Source organism: Taeniopygia guttata, chromosome 3 (assembly GCF_048771995.1).
Source record: "Taeniopygia guttata chromosome 3, bTaeGut7.mat, whole genome shotgun sequence".
In the NCBI taxonomy this organism is placed as follows: Eukaryota; Metazoa; Chordata; class Aves; order Passeriformes; family Estrildidae; genus Taeniopygia; species Taeniopygia guttata.
The window spans coordinates 63580551-63593923 of NC_133027.1; the positions used below are offsets into that span (position 1 = coordinate 63580551).

The 13373-nt window shown below is 35.5% G+C and overlaps 1 long non-coding RNA gene across 1 annotated transcript in view; it reads left to right on the forward strand.

Annotated features, from left to right (window-relative positions):
* LOC140683723 (uncharacterized) overlaps nucleotides 1-13373 on the forward strand; it is a 40741-nt gene that overhangs the window by 1445 nt on the left and 25923 nt on the right. Inside the window, exon 2 of the long non-coding RNA XR_012055083.1 lies at nucleotides 2466-2914. This is a non-coding gene — a long non-coding RNA (uncharacterized lncRNA). The remainder of the gene's footprint in view (nucleotides 1-2465; nucleotides 2915-13373) is intronic.

Below are 13373 nucleotides of genomic sequence, written 5' to 3' on the forward strand. Positions count from 1 at the left end.
AATTGGTAGCAGCCAATTCACAAAGAAAGTTACTTTAAAAAGTTTGATTGAGAAATTTAAGTCATGGGACTTATTTTAATTTGTGGCGTATCCAAAGGTTGGGATGATATCCACAGTATGGGGGAGTAAAAAATAGAATTTTAATTTTTAACCTGAGTTTTACTCTATTCTATAAAATCATCTGAAGGAAGTGGAATCCCCTAAGGAATAAAAGATCATAATTTGCTATAATACTGTTACAGATTAGGAAAACTTTTCAAGACCTTTATCTGGTACTGGGAAAGTGTAATTGAAATTGTTAAATATTCCTTTAAGTATTTTGGGGAGAATAAAACTTAACATGTGACTAATCTATGTCTTCAAGCATCTATTACACCAAATTATTACTTAAGTTATGCCAAAATATACACCAGTTCAAAGGCTTTAGAATATCAAGGTGTTACAAGTTGCCTTTACTACTTGCTAGTGTCCTAAGTTTTTTGAGATTCCTGAATTTCTGTATGCACAGAAACACTTTAACAACAGCCAGAGCCTTTAGGGTAGGATATCACAGGCAATGAACTCCACCTTACAGGAGGATTATTAGCTAGTAAAATATTTTAGTACTTCACTACTAGCATACCAAGCACTGGAAATTTCTAAATATGAAGGAGTAAGTCAGCAGATTATGCGTTACCAAAGGAAAGTTTTCAATTGAAATTTTCTCACAAATATGTCCTCTTCTTTGGAGGAATTTGAGGGATAAATCCAAGGGAGAGATAATCTCAGTGTTTGTATTTTTAGCTAAATATCTCTTTAGATTCTTTAGCAGTAGGTACTAATGCTGTGTTTTTCTGGGAGTTCATACCTTAGACAGATAGTATTCCATAGCTTTTCATATGTCTCTAAAAACCTGGTTTCTTCCTTTTCCTGACTTGCCACTTGCATAAAAAGCCCATGTGTTTAGGAGTCAAAAATTTTCTGGGTTCAGTACAAGGTTACTAATTAAACCTTCTGGGAATTTAGGGCCATCATAGATTTACTGTAGCCTCTGCCAATCCCTCTAACCACAAGGTATATCTGATTTCTAGAATTATATTATAAAGTCCTACCACAACATCATACTTAATTGAACAGATTTTCATTATTATAGGAGAGCAACTAAAGCTACAGAGGCCCATCATGTTGCTTAATGTACTGCCGTGGTGGTCTGTGACATTCAGTATGGGAAAACAAAGAGCAGTGAAATCCAAGGCTACCTGCTGGGCCTGAAACAGCCTCCAATTTGTCTGGCAGAAGAGCTGCCTGAAGGCCTTTCATATGTATTCTGAGACTATAAACTTTAACTCAGCTATTCTCTTCTGTGTTTGTATAACATGAAGGATTATGTCCTTGATTTAACAAGGGGAACCCCCTAAAGCTGCCCTCTGAAAATGAAATAAAACCAAAATAGTCACAGTATGCATGGTATCAAAAATCTTCCCATACGACTCCTCCACTTTGGCAGTGCTCATCATTTTTTGCCTCTCTTGTACTTATAAAATTGATCACTGAGGTGGAACTGAGTGGGAATGAGGAGTCTTAGAAAGGACAACAGTCATCTTGTCATCCAGAAAATCCTGTATCTTCACCATATCCCACTGAACAGTGTGGGAAGCACAGGGACAGGGACTGCTCTGGATGCTGGAGCATTAGAGACGGCTGCAGGGCTGATTCATCTTTGACCTGTTGCCACAGGTTTCTGTGGTTTTTGGAGGTCAGCCTACAGTTGTGGGACAGCCTGGGGGCCAAACCCTAGCCAAGGTTGAAGTGGCATCTCCATGCCACAAGGAGAGGGTAGCTTAGAGGGACTCAGGTAGGGCTGGTCCCATAACATACCAGGGCTGGTACCCATATCCCTGTGGGTACACTGTAGACCCTGATGTCTTTCTCCTCTGTCAGGTGAGAAATTTTCCATACACATTTCAGTGCCCATCCTCCACTCTGTCTATATTTGCTGGATTCAGCATTTTCAGGATCTTTGTGTGAGACAGTTTTCTGTGCATGCTAGCAAATAAACATATGGAGCAGCCCAACAAGCCCAAGCTCTTGCTGATTTCACTGCCTGCTGGGCAGTATAATGAGCTACCAAATAAACTCTTTGCCAGCAATATTTTGAGAATAGTGCTTAAAAAAATTAAGCTTAAGAACAGTAATGAAAGAGTTGAAAACTGGACTAACCATATTCTATACCTCTCAGACAAGATGTATTTTAATCCTGCTATATCTTGACAAGTATCTTCCCACCAGGACTGCAGTTTGCAATGTAGAAATTAATCAGATGTTCAAGATAATTAAAAACACATTTCTAAGTGCTGTTGGGAAGGAGAGATGTGGAATGAAGGGACAAGTTCTTAAATGGACTTACAGACAATGATTTTACAGTTCAGTTCCCCTGAGAATACCCATTAAAATGAATCTTAAAGTTTCTTTAAATCTCTTTGCAGATTTACAGTATCAGCAAAACAATTATGGACACTTTTCTCAAATGGAATGCACATTAAAAGACTGGGGATTTTGTTGGTTTTTTTGTTTTTTTTTTTCTTCCCTCAGTAGCAGCATTTAAGACAGGGGTGACTAAAAAAAAATTCACAAGGAAAAGAAAAGCATAGAGGAAAAGAAAAGATTTTCATGAGGATGTATTGAACATCTAGAGGCAAACATACACAGTGAAAAGTTATTTCCAAGAGACATAGTGGGACTACTAACCTAACAGTAAGGCTGAGTCAAAAGATCTCCAGAAATACATCTGTGACCTGAAACCTGTGAGCCTGTGAAGAGCCCAAGAGACCTTGGATGAGACAGAGATGGCTGGCCCTTCACATTTGCACAAGTTATGGAAATGGTGACTCTACTATGGGATTTGCCTGAGAACTTCACCCCATCTTCCCAAAAGGTAAGAGGCATTTCTGTTGCTTTCTCCCTCTCTTATGTGTTTTCCCAGTGGAATGAGCTGTTGGAAATGTTAGGATTTGTTTCCAAAAACCTTCCAAAGATTCATGTGACTATTTTAGGAAAATATTTGTCCCTTGATATTTTTTTCACTGAGAAGATTATGCTTTTTAGTGCTCTGAAATCAAAATATATGCCTTTGTGTTTAGCCCAAGAGAGGAAAAAGAAGTGTGATCTTTCAAACCCAGAGGAGAAAATTATGTTTTCGGTAACATTACACAATTTTTGCCACATTAGATATTTATTGAAAAGATTAGTTATTTGTCTGCTTGGGTATTTTAGAATTATTATTTATTTTTATTTTTACTTTTAGTTTATTTTTATTTTTAATTTTAATTTTATTTTTTATTTTATTTTTATTTTATTTTTATTTTTGTTGTTGTTTTTTATTTTTAAATGTCTTGCTCTTTTCAAGGCTCATTGTCCCTTCTGGCACTGTTACTACATAACACTGAATATATGTGACACCATGTTAATTTCCATATTGGAGGATTAGCCTATTACAAACATGGGATTAGGCCCACTTGAAGGATCAAAGCAAAAAGAGAAGTGAGATGTGAGGAATTTTTTTTCTTTTTTGCCAAGCAAACAAATATCCAGGATAATAGAGCAAAAAATAAAGTAACTGCCCAAGTGAGTTTTTATAATTTAACTTGAACTCCTGATCCTGAACTAAGAATATTGGATTTTATCTGATATATATTTTACCAGTAGAAAAATTCAGAGTTGTTTATTTTCTTTTGTTTTCCACTGCAGCAGTGTTATTCACACAGAAACCAATACAGAATCTGAAACAATATCCTGAGGCCATTTTCATGCAATTTACCATCTTGTATTCATGTGCATCATCGAACAGCTACACTTCCCATTCACATTGCTAAGTTATTGCAGTCCATTTGTGGTTGATTTTTCTATTGATGCTAGAGGAGTGTATACTTAGCAGTGAATAACTTATTCCATGAATTCAACCTCATTTTCCTGTTTTTGAAATGTCCACAAATAGATAAAAACATAGCCCTTATTCCATTTCACTGTGGAATAAAGAAAAGCTTTCTGTTTTAAACTCGAGGTTTGTATTGTGCTGCAATTATTCCATAATTTAATTTGGATATTAAACAAGTGTTTGATAATATGATTTTTTCACCTAATTTCCATAATTTTAAAATAATTTATTTCAAAAAGTGTTACCATTTCAGAATGAAAGCTTCATCTGATATAAAACTAGTAGAAATTTCTTGAATATATAACTGCTTTTGGGGGGCTGAGAAAAAGAAAATTGAAGCAACATGATATGTGTAGAGACATTCTGGGCAAACCAGAAAACTATAAAAGACATAAAATGCTTTGAGCCTAAAAAAAACCCTACATTATTTCTCTTAAGGAAAATGTTTATATTTACTTCCCATCTTCCTTAAAAGAGGTTATGAGTTCCTTTGTAATGGAAAGGAATCTTTGGCTCTTGACAAAGCCAAAGAGCTCCAACTGATTCATAAAAGATAGGAAGAGAAATACGATTTTCACATTTCTTTTTCACATTACTTTCCATTGTTAAGCCGCACCAAATACTGTCTTTGTTGTCCAAGCAATCGTCCATTTTGCTTCCACACTTGATAAATTAATCTACATGTAACAATGTCTTATTTCATAGAAAATTTCCATAGCAGGTCTGAAAATGTATGTATTTAAATTTAAATATATTCTTTATAATTTACCTCCATACATAAGTACTGCATTCCTTGAAGATTATTAGAAAATGCCTGTCACACACTCAGAAAAGCAAACATAATGATTAATCCCTTTTAACTATTTTTTAATTTTTTAGTCCATCTGGAGGTGTTACTAAGAATATTTATGTACTCTGTTTAGCTGGTGGATATTAGGATGAGAGATGCTTCTCTCATTCACAGTAGGGTGAACAACAGAAGTGTTTATCCTGACTTGTAGGTATGTGTCGTTCTGTGATCCTGTGATTCTGTTTGCATCGGTTCCTTATATGTGACCATGAATTTCCCACATAGGAGAAATTATATTTGAAAATAGTGATGATGTGATATGTACCCAACAGTATCCATTTTAGAGTTTAGAGCACACCTTACAGTCAACAATCAGCTTGGATAAAAACAAAGTGAATGAAAAACAAGTGCAATTTGCTGTTTGCCTAAATTGAGCCCCACTCCCTAAAATGACCAAAATATTTCCCCATTTACCTGAAAATTTGGTAAATAAAAGTTTCCTTTGAATTAATTTTGCAAATGAGACTTCCATACCATGAGTAAATTAAAGTATACGGTGCCAATGCATAACTGACAGAACCACCAGCAAATCTAATTGCATATGGAACTTGGAGATCTCACTGGAGAGTCCTTCATTGAAAATAATTATGTGCACTTTAGTCTGTGCACTCTAGTCAGCAGAGTCTGGAGAGCTTAAAAATTAAAAAAAAAAAAAAATAGAAGAAGAAATGAAAACAAGAAAGAGTCAGAGCATTTTCTTGCCAGGCATATTTATCCAAGCTCACAGCTCAAGATTAATCCACAGGGGCATAGAGGCAGAAGATTAACGAACTAAAGACAGTCTTCATTCCTTGCTGAATTTTATTTTTACTTTGAAGCTATTTGAAGGAATACATCCATAATATTGCATTCTGTCAAGCACAAGACATTGTTCATGAAACAGATGTCCAATACATTTGTATCATCTGTGTAGTGGCACATACAATTACACAATGGAGGCTATATTCTCACAGAAGCTGCAGAGGAATTTATCACATGTGAGTAAGACATCAAAAAAAAAAAAATCCTATTTGCCTTGTTTTCAAGCAGCACTAGAATTAGGGCTATATTTACACTGAGGAGGGTACAGAAATTTTTATGGAACACAGAATTCACAAGGGGTTATGAAGCAGCAGGATAAATTTCTCACTTAAATTTGAAAGATTCAGGAATTATACAAATCATACGCACTCTAAGTATGCACTACAGAGTAAGAATAGAAAATTTTAAATACAGCAATTATTAAAGTTTGGTCTTAAAATATAGAATCACAAAATATTGTTAGTTGAAGGAACCCATGAGGATCATGAAATGACGGGCCAATACAGGGACTGAACGCAAAATCCTGGAGTATTTAGCTGCAGGCTCTAACTAACTGAGCTAATCTTTGGGGCACTCAGTCAGGTAGTAGGTATGTTCTCCAAAGATACCCATGCAGCCTTACACTGCATATCAAAAATTTAGCTGAATAAAATTAAATATAGGTGTACACATATATACAACTAAAGGGTTCAAAGTAGACACAGTACATTAAAATATTTGCTACAAACCAGAAATTATCTGCCTAATTCTAGTAACGCACTGGTGATTTCTCAGTTCCTTTTGGTTTTATGTTACTGTTCTATGGCTAAAAGCACAAAAAAACTCCAAACCAAAAAACCCACCCATTTTAATTTGAAATAAAAGTAAAATTATAGTTTTCAGAAAGCATGAGAAAGCATCTCATGTGCACTACCAAAATAAGTATGAGATGGGCTCTGAAATGAACTAAGTCTTAAGAAAAGTGATGGCAGAGGAAAATTGCCATAAATAATGTAATAACTTCGACTTGTTGGAGACAGAATAATTTTCTACTCATTCATGAAATCAAAAATACCAAAAGGAAAGCATTGATTCTGGTAATGGAAAATGCATGAGAAAGATAAGACCCAGATGACCTAAAGGACTGTATGGATTAAGGTAACTTGCACATGTTTGATCACAGAAAAAGATTTCTGGAAAATGAACATATACAGGAACATCAGAATGTAGATCTTCAGTCCATGCTGGACCAGACCTCTCCCCTGCACTGCTTTTCAAAATTCATTGCAGCAAGACTACTGCTATGTGCAAAGTATTATTCTTCTCCTCACACAGTTATTCTGGGGCAGTTTATATTTATTTCAACAATGTCCTAGAAAATCAAGAGATTTTGGAAGTGGAACAACAAAGTACAGACCTACTCAACATGACATTTAAGTGGTCTCTTCCTTGAGTTACTTTCTCGTTTAAAATATGTCATGCAAAAGCAAAGAGAATTTGTAGTTTTAATCTGGAAAGGAGATTCAGGGATGACTGTAACATCTAGATATTGTGTATGTAAGCTTCCTCAATGAAACTGCAAAACTTATCCAAGGTGCAAGACATATAGGTGAAGTTTGGATCTACTTCAAGAAGTGATAAAAGTTTCTGCTAAGTCAGTGGAAAAAGAATTTCACACTATACAGTGCCAGTCCCTCTCTGACAGAACAGTGATAAGCAGTTGCTTATGAACACCAAATATCCAAGTATTAACTGTTGTGCAAGTAAACTGCACATGAAAAACACACAAATTGGGTATTAGAAAAACAGCAGCATTTTTTAAAAATACTTATGGATAATCTTTTGGGAAATGCAATACTCTATTCAAGACATTTATTGCTTTTGGAGGAGTAAACGTACAAGAAGGTAATGCTCTCTTTCTGCCTCAGATGTTGTAGAAGAGAACTAAGGAAGCCTTTGTGCTGGTTTGGGCTGGGATAGGGTTAATTTTCTTCAGAATAGCTGGTATGAGGCTGTGTTTTGGAACTGTGCTGCAAAGTGTGTTGATATTTCAGAGATGTTTTCATTACTGGTGAGCAGTTCTTGCACAATGTCAAGGCCTTTTCTGCTTCTAACACCACTCCATCAGCAGGATGCTGGGGGTACACAAGAAATTGGGGAGAGACACAGTCGGGATAGCTGATCTGATGCTGTATGATGTCATACTCAGCATACAAAGCTAGAGGAGGAAGAAGGAAGGGGTGATGGTGTTTTGTCTCCCCAAGCAATTTACTTGCTTCAGTTTGCTCTTTCCCTATCTCCATTCACGACTTTTCTCACTTTTACTCTTCTGGTTCTCTTCTCCATCCCACCAAGGGAGAGTGAGGAGTGGATATGTGGGGCTGAGTGGCAGTACTACAACAGCACCTCAGACAAAAAGCATTTATTACTATTATCTGGAACAAAACCCATGAAAACTCTGGCCTTATGACAAATCTAAGCACTGCAAACCCTTCTAATTCAGTGGAAAACAGACGCCAAATGATGGTGATGTATTTGGACAGATAAGTGTTGGTCTCAACAACATATATTCTTCCCAGTCCTTGGAACTGCACTGTCACAACATGTTCTATGATATGACTGTCCCTGAATCAGAAGCAGGAGGACAAACAATGATTGTCTAGGCCCTGAGGAGAATTTTAGTATCTAAAGTAAAAGTGAGAGCAGAAAATTATTTCATTGTCTCACACAAACTGGGTATATACTACTATAAAATTACCAGCATTTTTGTCTATACCTTTTGTCTATATCTTTTCTTTGAACCATATACACACATAAATGACCTTTGCCATACAGAAAATTGGTATTTAGGACTTGGAATATCTCCACAAATACATCTGGCTTCTATAGCACCATTCCTTTTCATCTTCTTTACAACTTCAGCATCTCATGCAATGGTTCTTAACAGCCATAATAAAGTGACTCCATGCAGGAAAGTGACAAAAGCACATTTTGCCAGGAAAAAGAAAGCAGCCTTTGCTTGTGTTGTTCTTGACATACTCTGTACACTGAGCACCTGATAATTTTCTTGGCTATGGGCTTTATAGTCTTGTGACAATTCCAAACCAGAGCAAAAAATCTATTATTGTGGCTTAGACCCAGCACAGGAAGTACTGTAGCAAGAAAATATTCTGAAGAACAAAGTATAAAAAAACCATAGTTTTATGAGTTAAGACATGACAGACAGATTCAATAGGAGTCAAAATTGTTCCTTTCCCAAACATGTAAGACGTAAGTTCTGCATTAAGCAGTAGATATTTTTATCTCTTTTTTCAGGCTTTGCATAACTTTTCATAAGTGATATGTTTTCTTTTTTTTTTTTTTTTTTTTGTTATTTCTCTTTTAATGTCTTCTTTTTTTGAAAATAAATGCATGTACTGGCATTTAGTTCTAAGGTTGTGCAAATTCTACCCAGTTAACTAGAAGTAAATACTTTGGTATTTTTATAGAAGCGTGAATATATGCAAATCCCTTGGGCACTGCAAAGACAGGAAAGGTTCTAACCCACTTAAAAAATTCTGCATATATGATGGGTACACACACAAACTGGGCAAACTTTAATATCAAACTCCTGTAGACAGCATTTCTTGCAGATCTCTAAGACATCTGTTCTCCAAGTTACTTCCTCAATTTGAGAGCTTAGAGTTTTTTAGAAGGTTGCTCTATACATGGGCCAAATCTTAGACATGTTTCAGGTATCATCACCCAAGCAAGACGTCATGTCTGTGAGTTCAGTTCAAGGGCATCTTCAAAATATTCCTCTAACCTGCTCTGTGTATTATTCCTAGGCTTTTAAAATAATTTTTAGCCCCTTCCTGCCACTCTGTCAATTAATTCACAATTTTTTAGAAGACTGTTAAACAAACTCACCTGTCAGTAATCACATTTTCACTTAACAACAACAGCAACAAGAACTCAAGTGGAAGAGAAATAGTTCACTATCAGACAAGAAATATCATGGTCATAGTCATTAGCTGCCCATGTTACCTTAAACAGGAGAAAAACATGCACAACAGATTTCCTACTGATTCCAGCAGCTAGAAACTCACTTATTCCCACAAGCTAAAGCTACAGAAAGCAAAGAAATTCCATTTTTTTTTTACAGTGGCTATGGCAACAAAATCACTGACGTTAAGCAAATGAATTTTCAATGAAATTACTGAGGGAAACAGAGACAGGTTTCCTAGAAATTCTATTAATTCTGGGACTTCAGGACAAAATTTTGAAATTTGTCTATCTCCTTTGTGTTGGGGCCTTCCTACATGTCTGATCATCTCTATGCCCAAAGAGAAACTGAACCTCATTGCCTGTACATATGCTGATTGATATGTTTTCTCTTTTGAGTAGCAACACTTGTGAGATTTCCCAACTTGCATTTTGTCTGGAAACAAATGACCTTAGTTCAGAAACTGGGTAGCCATGTGGTCTTTACAAGGTTTTAAGAGGAAAAGGTTGTATTTTTCTCAGGGATGCTAGCATGGATGTGGGAAAAGGCTTGAAGGAAGCTAAACATTGTCTTACTGTCCACTGATATAAAATTACTATATTCTTACTATCTTCTTGGAGTTGCACACAAAGACAGCCTAAAGATATCTGAGGAGTTCTAGAGAAGCAAAAGTACTCTTCCTTCCAGAACCCCTAAACCTAAATGTAGGCTCTGCTTAAGCTCAAACTATTGATTCCTGTCATTCCTTGAGTTGATAGATCACACTGGGGATCCACAAAGAAAAACCTAAAGAAAGCAAATTTGAAAAGATACAAATATATTTGGTTGTTGTATGATATAACATCAATAATATAGACAGTGTAGCCCAAGATCAATGACACTGCCAAATGTGTTTCATCTCCTCAAGGACTTCACAAACAGACCACTGTAACCCCACCATACTGTGCGGGTCATTAGAGTGATGCCTTGGGCTGGCTACCTAGAACAGAGGCTAGACAGAGTTAGAGAATAAAGTGACTATTTGTTAAAGGCCCTTAACAGATACACCTTGGGCAGCACAGGAGCTTCGCAGAGGCTACACCCAAGGTGGATGATGGTCATGAGTTTTTCAGGCAGACATAAGTTTCGTCTATTTGCATATCAGGGCTTAATTGTTCAATTACAGCTTCAGGTAATGAGGTCACATTCCCCCAGTTTGCTCTCCCCAGTTCACTTTTGTTTATTTTTTTTGGGCCTGAGGCTGTGATGATGACCTTAGTTCTCAGGCCTGGAAGGATTGTTTTGTCTGGCCAAGCTGTGATGAGAACTAACTAACACTTTATATGGAGTTCAGAGTTATTCACTAATGCAGTACAGCATTGGAAAAATATAAAACTTTAAAACTTAAGGCATCAAGAGGATGCTTGGAAAAAAGTTAGGGGATGCTTTTCACTGCAACAGCAGTCATGAAGAACTTCCCAAGCTGAATTACTGTGTCAAATTTTCTAGACCTCTGGCTTGTCAAAGACCAATATTCTGGTTGGCGTGTCCAGGTATTGAGCCCTGTGGAAAAAGTGTGGATGAAGAGTGAGCTTCCCATCTCTGATAACCCATTGGGCTCTTGATAAATTCTGATAAGATGAGCAATTCAACATAAAATAAGCATACAGAAAGCATATGGAGAGAGAATCTTAAGACCAGTAAATTTTTTGCTGCAGAGCTAGATATCAGAGGTTATATTCAATTGAATGATTACCCTAGATCAGCCTTTTTCTTTCTAAGAAATGAAAAGGATTAGAGACACAAAGACTTTATCACTCATATAAGAGTAAGATTTCTCTTACAATGGTAGTGATAAACGGTAGTGTTGTTCTTCCCAAAACACACGTGAATTAGATGCAGGATGACAGGAAAAAACAGCAGTAAAATTAATTAAACAAACAAAAAGATAACATACCCAGTGATGGAAACAGGAAATTGAAAAACCAAAACAAAACCAACTCTGCTTAGTAAAGAATGAAGTCAAAAAGTACTTTATTTCCTAATTCTGTATTGCATTCAGTATTTGTTCAGAAAAGAAACTTTCCAAAGCAAGGTACTAGTAAAAAAATAGTGCATTACAGAATTTAGCAATATTTGTTTTCAGGGTAGTTCCTTCCATATCTGATGACACCATGTGCTTTACAAAATAGTGACTGATATAAATTATTGCAGATACTATGTTTTGAAATCTCACTAAGGTTTTCACTAAGGTTGAATTTCAGGAAAACCAGCAATTTATAATTGCATTTTCATAATTTCTTATATTGTCATTACAGAAAATGATTGTCAACCAACAATTATAAAAAAACCTTGGAAATGAGAGTATCGTGCACTTTTAAAATAGAAGGTAGGTGTCAGATTTTCAGAGGAGTTTATGGATTTAATACAGCTAAGAAAATGTTTTGTAAAGAAATTTTCAAGAAGAGTCAAATAAGAGATGTTATTAATTAGAGAAAGTTGTGTTTAAAACATAAGATGATTCAGAGAACACATATGTGAAAACTAATGTCAACTAAACCTATCATTCTTTTAAAAGCTACAGAACCCACATGATGCTGTAATAATTAAACAGAATGTTTAACCTGAAAAATTAACCAGATGAATCAGCACTGATGCTTTGGAAACTCATCTGTGGAATCTTCTGCAAGTACCAGGGAACTAATTTATGAGATTTGAGTGTATTGTGTATTGAGTGTAAGGAGGTACCCCTTAATTCAAAGAGATGAAACTTCACTGACCTCATGCCTGAGCTCCATATTCAAATGATTTGCTCTTTATTATTAACTAGTGGTTTTCATTATTTTTAATTTTTACTTTATAAATTAGGTGACAATCCTGCAAGATTCTGAACACTACTGAGTAATTCTAAGAACCCTGAATTTTTAATGCATTAAGAAAACCACCAACTTTCAGTATCTCTTTCAAAACTAAAAATGTATTTTAAGCATTTAGATTTCTGTACTCATGGTCAGAAACTGGTATACATACACAGTTATACACTGTGCTTGTGCTCACTCAGCTTAGAGGAAGGCCACAGCTGAGTGGCTTGATTTCCTTCATTTAACAATAACTACTAAAAACAACTAGAGCGTAGCATGCTGCAATATCAACTTGCAGCTACCTGAATAGGCACAGCATTTTCGTTCGCTCTCAGTGCTGTATCTCGCAACCTTTTGAATGTTCAATGTACCTTCCAGTCCAGGCAATATAATAAAATCATGAGTTTAAATCTGACAAGTGAGCAAATTTTTTTCAAGGAAAAAATATCTGCAGACAAAAATTGTGTTCAAAAAAATTATCATGAAGACAGTTGCAAGCATCTTCTCCGTAAAAAGTAAGATAAGCACCCTGAATAACTGTGATTTTTTTAATAGTTACAGAAAAATATCTATCTTTTTATATATTAGGTGTTTGTACTCTCAACAACACTATATAGAAAAGGACTAATTGCTCCTGTCAATCTCAAAGAGTACCGAAACAGTATGCAGTATTTCATCCTGAAATTCTTTTAAACTGTTTTTGTATTGCAAACACTTTTAAGGATTTTACAAGCACTATAAGAAAAAAAACATACTTGACTGCTACTAGGACAGTTTCATGACTCTAAAAAAAAAAAAAAATCTATGAAATACCTGGTGAAAGATAGAAAAATATCCAACCTGAAATTGATCTGTACAGGCTTATTATTTTAAAATTTTAAATTTGGAATTGCTATGATAAAATGTTTTTCATAAGTTATAAGTATCTTTATGTATCACTTGTGTTACATTGTATATAGTAATTATTTTCAATGTTTGACTAATATGTTTTCTTCTATTAGCATA